A 12,784-nucleotide genomic window follows, 5' to 3' on the forward strand; every position below is an offset into this window, starting at 1 on the left:
TTAACTAGGAGTGAAACCGATCCAAACCATTACCCGAAGGTTGTGGATGATAGACCTCTCATACTGGCACCTTATGAGGATGACATATTTTTGACAGGTGCAGACCCTCTCATTTGCAGAAGTAAGAGGGATTTGGATTCCGGACGTGGAATGATAAACTGCAAGCCTGTGACTACCTCGAGGATCTTAACTTTCAGAAGTTATATGGTAGTGATGTCAGACCATATTTGGGAAATGCCTCTGAGTTTCATAAACTCATTTGCGTTGATGTTCTTAGTGAACTTCTGTCTAGACATATGTTTTTCAGTTAGCATGGTGAGATCATATTTGGTTGAGCCTCACTGGATTGGTGCCAAGAATATTCTAATATATCTTCGGGGCACAATCTCTCATGGATTGAGATACACTGCCAGAAATATGAAATTGCATGATTATTCAAATGTTGACTAGGCAGGCAGTGTGGAGGATCATTAGAGCACTTCTCAGTGTTGGTTCTCTTTGGATTCTGCTTTGATATCATGGATGAGCAGGAAGTAGAATTCGGTTGCTATAAGCACCGTCGAGACTGAATACATAGTTACGAGTATGATCTCGTGTGAAGCTGCATGGTTGCAGAAGCTCTTAAGTGAGTTATTTGTACACATGATGAATACCACTGTGATTTTCTGTGACAACCAGGGGGGATTTGATTATTGAGGAATCCCATATTCGATGATTGCTCCAGTAGATAGACATTAGATACTGCCTTATCTGCGATATGGTAAGTTGATGAGCGAGGAGGCTCCATCACATTGAGACTGATGTACAGGTCGCAGACATTTTGTCAAATCCCCGGGGAAAGGTCAAATCTGTGACTTTCCTGAACGACTTGGAGTCATTGAGAGACCTTCTTATAAGGGTCTTGCATGTTGCATGGATTGAGCTCTGGGAGCTCTAGGGGGCTTGGGGTACTTACTAGAACAACATACAACCACAGGGTGACTCACCCTCCCTTGGTGGTGTGTTATGAACAGGATGATTAGTTCTTCTGTGGGCCGAGATGATTAGTTCTCCTGTGGCAAGTGTGGAATAGGATGATTAGTTCTCCTATGGGCTAAGATGATTAGTTCTCCCGTGGTAACTGTGGAATAGGATGATTAGTTCTCTTGTGGGCTAGGATGATTAGTTCTCTCGTGGCAATTGTGGAACAGGATGATTAGTTCTCCTATGGGCTAGGATGATTTGTTCTCCGTGGCGACTATGGAACATGATGATTAGTTCTCCTGTGGGCCATGATGATTTGTTCTCATTGGCGACTGTGGAACAGGATGATTAGTTCTCCATGGCATCCACTGACAGGATGATTTGTTCTCCTGTGGATAGGATGATTAGTTCTCCTGTAAAGGAATCCTACCCACGCAGTCTGGGACTCATGGGAAGTACTTCTCATCTATTCAATGAGCAGGGAAATGAGGATAGGGACCATGGTAGTAATATCGATGGACGCATCATTGTCTCTACCTTACTCCCTATGCTAGGATGACCTCCATTGATCTAGGATCAGTATGAGTGGTTTGAGACACTCTCTTGTGACATTGATCTGGGATCAATGAAACTGATCTGGGATCAGAATGAGTGGTTTGAGACACTCTCTTGTGACATTGATTTGGGATTAGTATGAGTGGTTTGAGACACTCCCTTGTGACATTGATCTGGGATCAATGAAACTAATCTGGGATCAGTATGAGTGGTTTTAGACACTCTCTTGTGATATTGATCTAGGATCAATAAAACTGACTTCGGGTCAGTAAGAGTGATGTGGGACACTCTCTTCAGATGAAACTGACTTTGGGTCAATAGAGAATGGCATGAGATAATCTCAATCAATTCTTCTTCTTCATGGTTCAGCAGAGCAAAGCTCAACAGATCAGAGCAGAGCAGAGCAGTATAGGGAACTGATGGCAGAGATAGTACAATCGGACATATGGATCAATGGTTGTAGTTCTCCCTAGTTGAGAGGGAGTGTTAAAATTGGCAACTAGGGCCAAAATCCATGTGGGTTATCTTATTTATGGAAGTTGATATTTTTCTTGGATCCCTCTCATCAAGAGGTGTAGGATTGATCTAAAGATCATCCGATTCCGATAAGTATTCATGGAGTTATGAATTTATTTGCATTATAAGACAATTCGTCAAGGTCGGCTAGCAACCAAATAAACCCCACATGTGCTCAACGTTTTAGTATCAATAGAGGTGGCCTTCAAGTCATTCAACACAAGTGGGATCTCTTCCTCTCTCTACTTGTCTCAGGGTTTTAGTAGGAGAAGAGATCCTAAGGAATAACATTGCCCTAATCCAGAGGGAAGAAATCTAGAACTACTTGAAAAGTCAGAACTGCCGGAAAAGACGAAAAAGCCAGAAAAGCTGGAAAAGTTAGAACTACCGAAAAATCCGGAAAATCTGGAAAATCCGGAACTGCCGAAAATGCCAGAAAAGCCGGAACTGCCAGAAAATCTGGAAAAGACGTAAAAGCTAGAAATGTCAGAATTGCTGGAAAAGCCGGAACTGTCGGGATTGTAGGGAATGTAGGAACTGTCGATAAGAACCAAAACTGCCGGAACTGTCGAGAATAGTGGAAACTGCCAGAACTGTCAGGAATTTCTGAAACAACCGGAGCATCTGTCTTCGAAGGAGACAAGCATGCAAGAGACAACTAACTAACATTGGGATAGTTGTATGGTACCTAACAGCAAATACACCAAGCATGCAATGTTACAGCTAGCATGCAAGGGACAACTAGCATGCAACAACAAGCATGCTAAGGACAACGAGCATGCTAGGGACAACAAGCAAGCAAGGTGCATCCAACACATAAGTCAGGATGGCAACATGGTGCATCAATGGCACATAATGCAGTACAATGATGTGTATAGTCATGATTAATGAAGCGTGATGAGATGCAGCATAGCAATGATGGGTGCAGCGTGGTGATGTGCAGCATGATGATGAAATGCAGCACAACGATAGGTGAAGGAGTCACCTTGGAGAATTAGTTTAAGCAGCATGTCTTCAACTGATCTCATGTATCATCTTCTTAGAGATGATCTATGCTCTTATCTAGATAAGTCAAAGTGTTGACTTCTGTTATAAATGCACTATCTCTCTCTCTCTTTTTGAACTATTGAAGAACATATAAGAAGAATTGATCAAGGGTTTCCCCACATTGGGGTTTGTCCATGGCTAGATCCACATCTTGTGTCCTCTTGTCTTGGCTTGTCTTCTGCGATTTATGTTTATGTTCTATCTACAATTTACTTTAATGCTGATGTGATTGCTAATATGGAAAAGATATTGAGCTAACTGTGAAAATTGAAATAAATTTCTCTAAGCATAATACATATCTAAAATTAACACTTTTTATAAAAAATGAGTAAGATGGTCTCCCTTACATATCTTACAAGGGAACTTAGGTTTAAATATTATACACCTAGGTTTCTAATCAACATCCATTCCCACAACATGACTAGAAGTGGTTGGTAGAGAGTCTCCAAAATGACTTGCAAAGGTTAGTGGCTCTTTCCCGAGAGAGATAGGATTGTGCCCCCAATCCTACTCATAGAAGAAGGTGAGTAAACATAAATATGACGCATAGAGGTAGGTGACCCATTGCTAACTTGCAATGACTAAAGGCTCATCTCCAACATGACTTGCAAAGATTGGTTATTATTCATGGAGAGAACTATTCTTCTTCTTATTCTTCCTCTTTCTCTTCTTTTTAGATTTCTTATTATAATATGGAGGAGAAAGAGGAAGCCTATATTTTTCTTATGAAGAAGATGAGCAATTAACACCCATTTGATTCCCTTGAAATAAAGCATTCATCTAAGAAGCTTCAAGAACATTTGGAATATTCGGAGTGGACCATAGCCAAACTGTAGCCCAACATTGAATCTTGGAATATTCAAAGTGGCCATCAAGGGGGTACCAATGTTTATAAAGAAAGGAAAAGCACAAGGATTCCCTTTTTGAGGGGTCCCTTAATTGGCCTCCACAGGAATATTGGCCATACCCAACTTATACGTAGATCCTTCCCTTACAAGATTGTTCAAATGAATTTTCAAGGAAGAGAGATGCACAATCAAAACTTTTCCCTTAAGGAGTCAACTCTACAACATCAAAAGAAAGATAAAAGTCATTTCAATACAAGTGGAGTGGTTGGTTAGTCACTCAGAATCAAAGGTTGAAAAGTGACAAGACAAGTCCACCTAAAGTCAACTAAATACAAAAGCATAGAGCACTCCACACTAAAGTCCTAAATATACAACCATACAAGAAACTTCAAAGTATTTCCACTGCGGGTGGTTAGGACCGGACACCAAAATACAAGAAAGTGAAGTAAAGGACCTCCCAAAGGTAGTTTGGGATGATAAGGGCCCAAGCCTACCAGCGAAAGTATCAGAATCAGTTACACTAACCTCCAGAAGATAGCCCTTGCCAGTGAAAGTACCCGAGCTTCACAAGGGCACCCTCCAGAAGTACTATGAAAGTGATGAAACATCTACCTCAAGTACCATAGCCATCCCCCCCCCGCAATCACCTATGTGGTCCCTAGAAAAGGAAACTAAGGTCACTAGTTCATAATCAGAAGCTGGGTGAAACAGTTGTGGGTGCATGATCCAACAAGTAGGAGAGGGATTATATCTCTTTCCTTATCTTTACACATCCTCGTGATTAACTCAGGTGTTATAAGAGCTTTCTTAGATGACTTAACAAGACTGGATTTCTACTCTTTAGTAAACTTCTATAATTTCAGTTCTAGTGGCCTTCGGGGTTTCACTCTCCACACACTTATTCCAAGGCCTCGATGTCCTAGAATAGTTGATGTATCTATGAAAAAAATAAAAGTCTAGTTCATTTTAACGAAGCGCTTATTTTAAGTAGTTGTTATTTAGGACATAGGGAAACGGAAGTGAAACTGATGGTGTTTTGACAAGAAAGAAATCAATAGAAAACCTAGCTACATGAAAATGCAACTCATTTTCTTCAATGAAAAGTGATTTCTACAAGGTTCTATGAGAAATATATGAAAGAAAACCTCTTTTATTTTTCCTTTAAACACACTCACACATTCAACATCTATCGAAAGAGACTAAAATGCCTAAAATGAAAACTACCTTAATGCATACTAAAATGCCTAAATGCAAGATTCTATGGAATGCTCTAAACAAACAAATGTGTTCTTTCAAAGACCAAAAGCCAAAATTTGACAAACAAGGAGAAACAAATATCCAAGAAAAGATCTCCCAAATGAAGCAAATTTCAACCTCAAGCAAAGATTTGCACACTTGTTGAAAATCCAAAAAGACCAAAAAACCAAAAGCCAAAGAAAAGAAAGGAAAAAACAAATGTTTTTTCTATTTTTCTTTTTAAGGACTTATGACAAAAGTTTCAAGAAGGCAAAGCAATCAATCACTTCAAGATCAAAATCACATGAAAAGACTCCAAACTTCACAACCCATAAATAATCACCAAGATTATCAGACTAAAGTGAATAAGATACCAAAACACTTGAACAACTTGACCTAAAAGTTACATAAAAGATTCAAAAAGACAAAAAGATTTCAGAGAACCAAAATCCTTCAATGAGCCAAAATTTCAAAGACCAATCTGAAATAATAAAAAATAAATCAAATGAGTCAACTTCATGAATGCAAAGCGAAGTAATGAAAAGATTGGATTATAAGCAAGTTGAGAACCAACTTAGTGTCCCAAAAACATAGAAAATTCAAACACTTCACAAACAATGTTTGAAACCCAAACTTCAAATGCAAAAACTTCAAAAAAAATGCAAGCCCTAGGTTAACAAAATCTTTTTGGAAAAAGAGATAAAGAAACTAACACTAGCAAGAAACAAGACCATACCATACTATAGATGAATTCAAGAAAGTAGAAAAATCCAAGCTATACCCCTTACTGACGGAAAAAGTTGAAAAATTCAAAATTTTCCAAATATATGGGATTGTGTAATAATAAACCCGCATATACACGCAACTGTTTCCGAAGAAACTAGCATATACACTGCTTTCTTTGGCATAAATTGTGTATGTACGCTTCTATGTACAATAGAAAGAGCATATATATAGAAAAAAAGGGAAAACTAAAAAAGACATACCTGATCTAGAAGATCAAACTAATTGTCGAGACTGCAAATGAGTAAACAATATTGGAAAAATCAAGAAACAAGAAAAAAATCCCTGATCAAGGGAAAAAAAACCCTTCTAGGAAATACATGATTGTATTCCCCAGTCTAGTCGTGAGTTCTGTTGGCGGGAAAAACTTCCCTAAGGTAAGGGTTGACAACCTCAACAAATCGAAGATAGACAATCAACAAGAAGCATACATTCAAGCAAGCAAACTATACAAAATACCAAATTTGAGTTTGAGAGGAGTACTCATAGGTCTTGTGTTTGATGTCGATCATATAGGGTCCAAACCCTTTACTTCCTACCAAGCAAGCAAACCTACAACACTATTCACATAAGCATATACATAGCAAGTAGTTCAAATGGCGTGCATAATAAACATGTCAGATCATCAAGCATAAACATATAAATCATGACATATTACACATGAATCATAAAAACATCATATCATAACATATCAAATACTAGACAAAGCTTCTTTATTGATATCGGCAAAGAGTAGTGGAGAGGTACAACCTGATCTGACCACAACACCAACAAAACCTTCCTCTAGATCCGTTCAGCCCAAGCCTCAAAGATCATCTCTCAAGCATGTGAAAAAGGATGACATATAATGAAGTATGAAAGTCTATGCAAGGAAACAAGGGTTTACTATGATTGGGAGTGTAGGAGGCATAGGGAAAATCAAACTTGATCTGGGGACTGAAAAGAATATAATATCAATATCCTATCTCCTTGATCTCATTAGGCTTTCCCATGAGGTATATAAATACCACCAAAAATCAGTTGGTTTAGTTAGGTCATGGGCTCCTATAGGTAGGCTTTCGGTGAGACCTATAAACCCCGCCAGAAAAATAGGATATTATTTTATTTTTTCATATTTTAAATAACATACGCGGGTTCTGTATTATGGTATTTCATGTGTACGTGATTTTTAAAGGGAAGATTCGGGTATGGAATTCAAAATATTGTTTTTAATAAATGATCAAGTCTATATGGGAAAGGGTTTCTCAAGGCCATACTAGAGCATTAGAACTATAGGAGTGCTAAATTATGTTATAAAAATTGAGGGGGGCCCAGGACATCTCTCGTTGTGAAGGGATAGTCCAACAGATTGAAGGGACATTCCTGGGCTATAAGAAGTGGGGTGACTTGTATTATGATGCGGATGGTTCAACCAATGATGATTATCTTTCGGTGTGGGCCAATACCACGTCATATCACTAAGGGAAGACCAGACGTAGATACTACTTGTGCAAAGGAAAAGGCCAGGATTTATGCGTGAGGCTATATAGAAATAAATAAAAAGCAACAAGTATAAAACTTTGAAATTCAAAGGCATACTAAAGGAAAAGAAAGATTATAAAACATGAAATAAAATCTTGGATACAATGGTTCTTTTAAGTTATTCATTGGACTTTATCAATATTATTTATTTTAATGAAAGCTACTAAACTCAAAAGGTTTATTATAATAACATTTTAATTTCAAATCAAAAATACAAAGAAAGGGTTCCCATTTTATTATGTCTATATACAAAATAGGGGGGTTTTTGTTTTCCATAACAATTGACGATGCACTAAGAGAAATAGTTATCTATGTTATGCAAAAAAATAAGAATACAAAATTTATAAATATGAAGGAACATAGATTAGACAATATGAAAATGTCAGAATTCAAATATCCCATCAAAAGTTTCCCTGATATAAAAAACCAAGAAAAATCGTCATTATTTATGAAATTATAAGTATTTTCACCATAAAGTGTATAGCGATAGCAAAGTATGATTTAGCAATAGTAGATCTTATTGACATTCATCTTTGAGAATGAAAAGTAATCAATAGATTTTAGCATTAAAAACAAACTTCAATACCACAGGTAGAGCCACTACTACCAGCAAGCGTCCATAGCCTCGACAAGATTACCTTTTAGCCCTAGAAATGCTAGTATCCCATCCATTAGAAATAGTTTTGGGGAAATTATATTACACATTTTATATTCTATATAATTTAAGTTAATTGAAAGCCATTGTCCTCGCTTGGGGACTAGATGTTGACAATGCCATTCACAAGACCTAATAGGAGTGAACAAGTCGACTCGTGATGAGATCTCTTATCGTATAGTCATATGGATACAAGCCATTGCTCTGGCTTGGTGAACAGATGTGGTAATGTCACTGCTATTAGAACCCATGATCATGGTAGGTCAGCTCGTGATGAGACCTCCTATATTTCAATTAATTTCTTATATTTTTGAATTACACTAAAAAAATTGAATTAATGGATGGGGAGGCAAATCCACTCCCTAAGATATGGGATGGCGGAAAAAAAATTAGATAACTAATCTTTGCTTGATTAACTTTGTATCTCAGAAGTTGATTAATTTGAGGCAACTGTTGATAAGCATATTTTGCTTCTATGAAGTTGGGGTTAAAAATAGTTCATAAAACAATTACAAGGAAACCATAATGAATTATAACAAGGGATTCTATTGTTTTAGGAAATATGAACACAAGCATAGTAATATCATCTTGATTATGATGTCCTTTTAAGATCAAACTTTGTCTCTCAATAGTAGAGAGTAACAGATAACCCAATCACAAAGCCAAAAGCATAACACTCAACTATAAAAATAATTTAAGGCAAGAAAGGTATGAATGTAAAACCACTCATGAAAGGATAAACCAATGAAACACACAAGGTGTATATAGTTATTTACATATTTACAAGAGTAAACGAGATTTCATGAAAAATACTTTTTTAAGATTAGTCCATTTACAGGAAGGGTTTCTTTCTTTCCTTGAAGATCTTATAAGATAAAGGTAGATGGACCAACTTGTTCAGTAATCTAAAATGGGCCTAGCCACAATTTTTAAAATTTAGTATGTTTACCTTTTCCTTCATGGGCTTTGTCCAATTTCATCACTAGGTCACCAACTTGAAAACTTTTACTACCAATTGAACCAAAATTGAACCAATTTTTGATAAATTTATAATTCTTAGCATAGGTTTGATTTTTTTTCTCTCTTTCTTCTTCTAGTTTTAATATTTGGGATAATTGTTGTTGCGGGAATGAACAAGGTTTTTCTTCAATCGACTGTACTAAAGCCAGGGAAGGAGAAGTAATATTTGGTGGAAGAATTGTTTCTTTCCCATAAACTAGGAAGTAAGGTGAGGTGCCTAATGATGCCTTATAAGTTATTCTATCATCCCAAAGACAAAAAATCAAGGCCTTATGCCAATTTCTTTGATTGACGTCTATAGTTCGTTTGATAATCCTTAAGAGATTCTTATTGGTCGATTCTACTAATCCATTACCTTCAAGGTAATAGTTGGCTGAATATCTAATTTTAAAACCTTTTTTAAGTGCAAATTAAGTTAGTGTATTACTAGAAAAAATATGAGGCATTATCCAACATTAAATCACATGGGAAACCAAACCTAGCAATTATATGTTGATTACTAAAATCAATGACTTGTTTTGATTTGACAACTTTTAAAGGGATGACATCCACCCATTTTGTAAAATAATTTGTCGTTGTGAGAATTTATACTTGTGTTTCTTAGAGGAATGAGGAATGACCTCACCTATTATGTCCAATCCCCATTGCTCAAAAGGTTGTTCAAATTTTAGTAGTTGTAATGGTAAGTGTTAGCCCCGCTAAAAGATTTGACATTTTAAGGGTCAACTACAGGCCTGGCTTTGCCGTTTACGCTCACAGAGGACTCGCACTGGTCATCTTCCTCCTTCTCCTTCACCCCGCTTACTCCCTTTCACCCCGCTACCTCCATTTTTCCTTCATACCCGGCATAAACCCTTGTTTCTTAAAGCCCCAAGGGCTAAGTTTAACATCCCATATCACTGTAACCACGTGACCTCGTGCCTCCATAACCCTTCGTCACCTTTTAATCAGAGCCATCGATCACATCCGCCATAATCGGACGGCATCCGCATCCCCTACTGCCATAACGTAGCTGCACGTTAACTCGCGATGAAAACCGGTTTCCGTGTTTCCCACTACCACGCGTCGCATGATAACTGGGATTGCTCGGTCGTGTACGATTATCGCCTAACCCCCAATAGCAGTGCGAGCAATACCACTTACTTCTCAAGCCCACTCTCCCCGCCTGATAAACTCCGCTCATCTTCCGCGCCCGGCAACCATTGGATCTGCCCGCCTGAGATCCAACGGCCTGTGGTCACCCCGCTCCCATATCTCCCAATATCTTCTGTAAACCAATCCTTGCCATCAATCTGCCCAATCCAACGGCCGATTTTCCCTCTCCATTTGACCCGACTATTCACATCCCTTAACTGCTCCATGCACCTGAAGGACAGATGTAACCAATTCCCAATACCGCCTGTAATAGATCCTCAACCACCATATTCAAGAGGCAATATGGCCGAGAAGAAAAGGTACAAATCCGAGCAGGTAAATGCATTCAATGGTTATGGAATTGCATCCCATATAATAGTCCACCTGCCCGAGAAGGACAGCAGAGCACCTGAGAAGATCGGATTTGTTCACTAAAGCAGGAAAATTGCACCAAAGACTCCATCAGATAGTTAAAAGTGGTTGGTGGTCAATTATTACCCCTCCACGCCTAGAATAGCAGAACGTCTTTGTAATGAAACTCTATATAAACCCGGAAACAAGATGTAATCAGGGTTGATGGTTGTTGTTTTGATGTAAGGTTCAACTTTTGGAGACTGTAACTGCTTTGATACTTGCAGCATCTTGTCTTCATTTTCAGCTAATACAAGCTTCTTTTGTTGTTAATTTCTCACTTCCCATTTCTATTCTATTCTAGGCTGTGCTTGATATGCATTTTTCCTGAACTCTTGATGTATAGCATTAGAGGAGTTGTCATCCTACCTCTATGTTTAAATCTTGCATGTATCAGTGAATGTGTTAATCAGTTTTCTTTTCACTTAGTGACATAGAGCTGTCATCCTGTCTGTACACTAGGGAATTAGATTTATGGACCTCTTTACTGGTTACATCCGGCCATCATAGGGTCCTGTGCATCTGCTGGTGTGGTCAGTATTCTCCATATTTACCAAATCCTTAAACTGTGAGTAATTGGTGGTCTAAAGCCTTGTAGTCGGGGGGTGTTCACGCATGTCTGGAGTTAAGCAAAGTAGAATTGGTTATCTGGCTTGAACAAGCATCATCCCTTTCATTCATCCATTTCCAACATTAAGTTGAGTTTGTAATGTTCTCGAGCATCTTCGAGCTACAACCTAGGAGAGTTTCTTGGGGTGATAACAGTAAGGAAACTTTCCTTTCTTTGCCTGAAGTTGTTTGGCATATTTTTCACTTTCTAACATAAGCATAGGAATCTTTCAATAAAGCTGGCTATTAGTATCTAGCATGAAGGATTTTATGTGCAATTGTATCACCTCCATAGCTTCATTCTTTTCAATACATCTAAGAAAAACATAGTCATTATTTTTTCGAAAAATAATTCCATTAACAAGCTAATATTGATTTTGTCTCAATATCAGAGCTCTTTTCTTTTTAGGTTCTAATTCAACAGGTTCATATCCATGAGGTAAATAAAACATGAGGTCTGCATATTGAGATTCTGAGTTGTTAAGACCTACCTCTTCTATATATTTATGTTCACCTGAGATGTTTTCTAATGAAGTATCACTAGAACCAACAACCATCTTGCACAAGCCTTGACCTTGCATGACTTTGGTAGGTATAATCTCTAAATAATACTCTTAAAGAGTTGTGATCCGATTTTTTTTTTCTCCAAGCTCTTTCTGGATTAGTAGTTGTCTTACTAACCAGAATGACATGATCACCTTTGTATGAGATTTAAGCAGAAATGGTATGAAATGTTTGATAAACTTAAAGACTGTAAAGGCTTGTTTCTCCACTACTAAGTAGTTCAATTATTCCCTCTGTAATGTTGATTTGTTGAATGGAATAGGGGCTTTTTCTCCTTCATCATACTTTTTTGTTAATATAGTTGCATATGAATGTTCAGAAGTGAAAGTGTATAAAATAATTCTTTTGAGTAATCAAGAGAAGACACAGAAGGATCTTGAATTATGGATTTCTTGGTTGAGTCAAAAGTGTTTCTTTCAGTTATACCCCACTTGTAAGTTGTGTTTTTTCTATTCATATTCTATAATGGCATGACAATTTGAGAGAAATACAGGACAAAATGCTTTAAAAAATGTATTTGTCCTAGAATGGATTGCATTGATTTTTTGTTGTGAGGTAAGGCAATTTCTTAAATGGATTTGATTCTATTAGGATCTATTGTTATGCTTTCTTTGAAAATGATAAATCCTAATAGCTTACCCATAGTCAAAGCAAAAAATGATTTCTTAGGGTTCAGAGAAATACCATATTTTATACACCTTTCAAAGATTTGGTTTAGGTCTTGTAAATGATTACCTAGCTTTTTAGAATAAATAGTAATGTCATCAAGGTATATCACTACTAATTTATTGATAAGATATCTCAATGATATATCTGTGGCTCTTTGAAATGTGGCTCATGCATTAATTAAACCAAAGGGAATTTTTTGATATGCATACGTACCCCATTTGGTTCTAAATGTGGTCTTCAACCTGTCAACGGG

Source organism: Pinus tabuliformis, chromosome 2_2 (genome assembly GCF_031772625.1).
Source record: "Pinus tabuliformis cultivar Carrire ecotype Pingquan chromosome 2_2, CPIR1, whole genome shotgun sequence".
Classification (NCBI taxonomy): Eukaryota; Viridiplantae; Streptophyta; class Pinopsida; order Pinales; family Pinaceae; genus Pinus; species Pinus tabuliformis.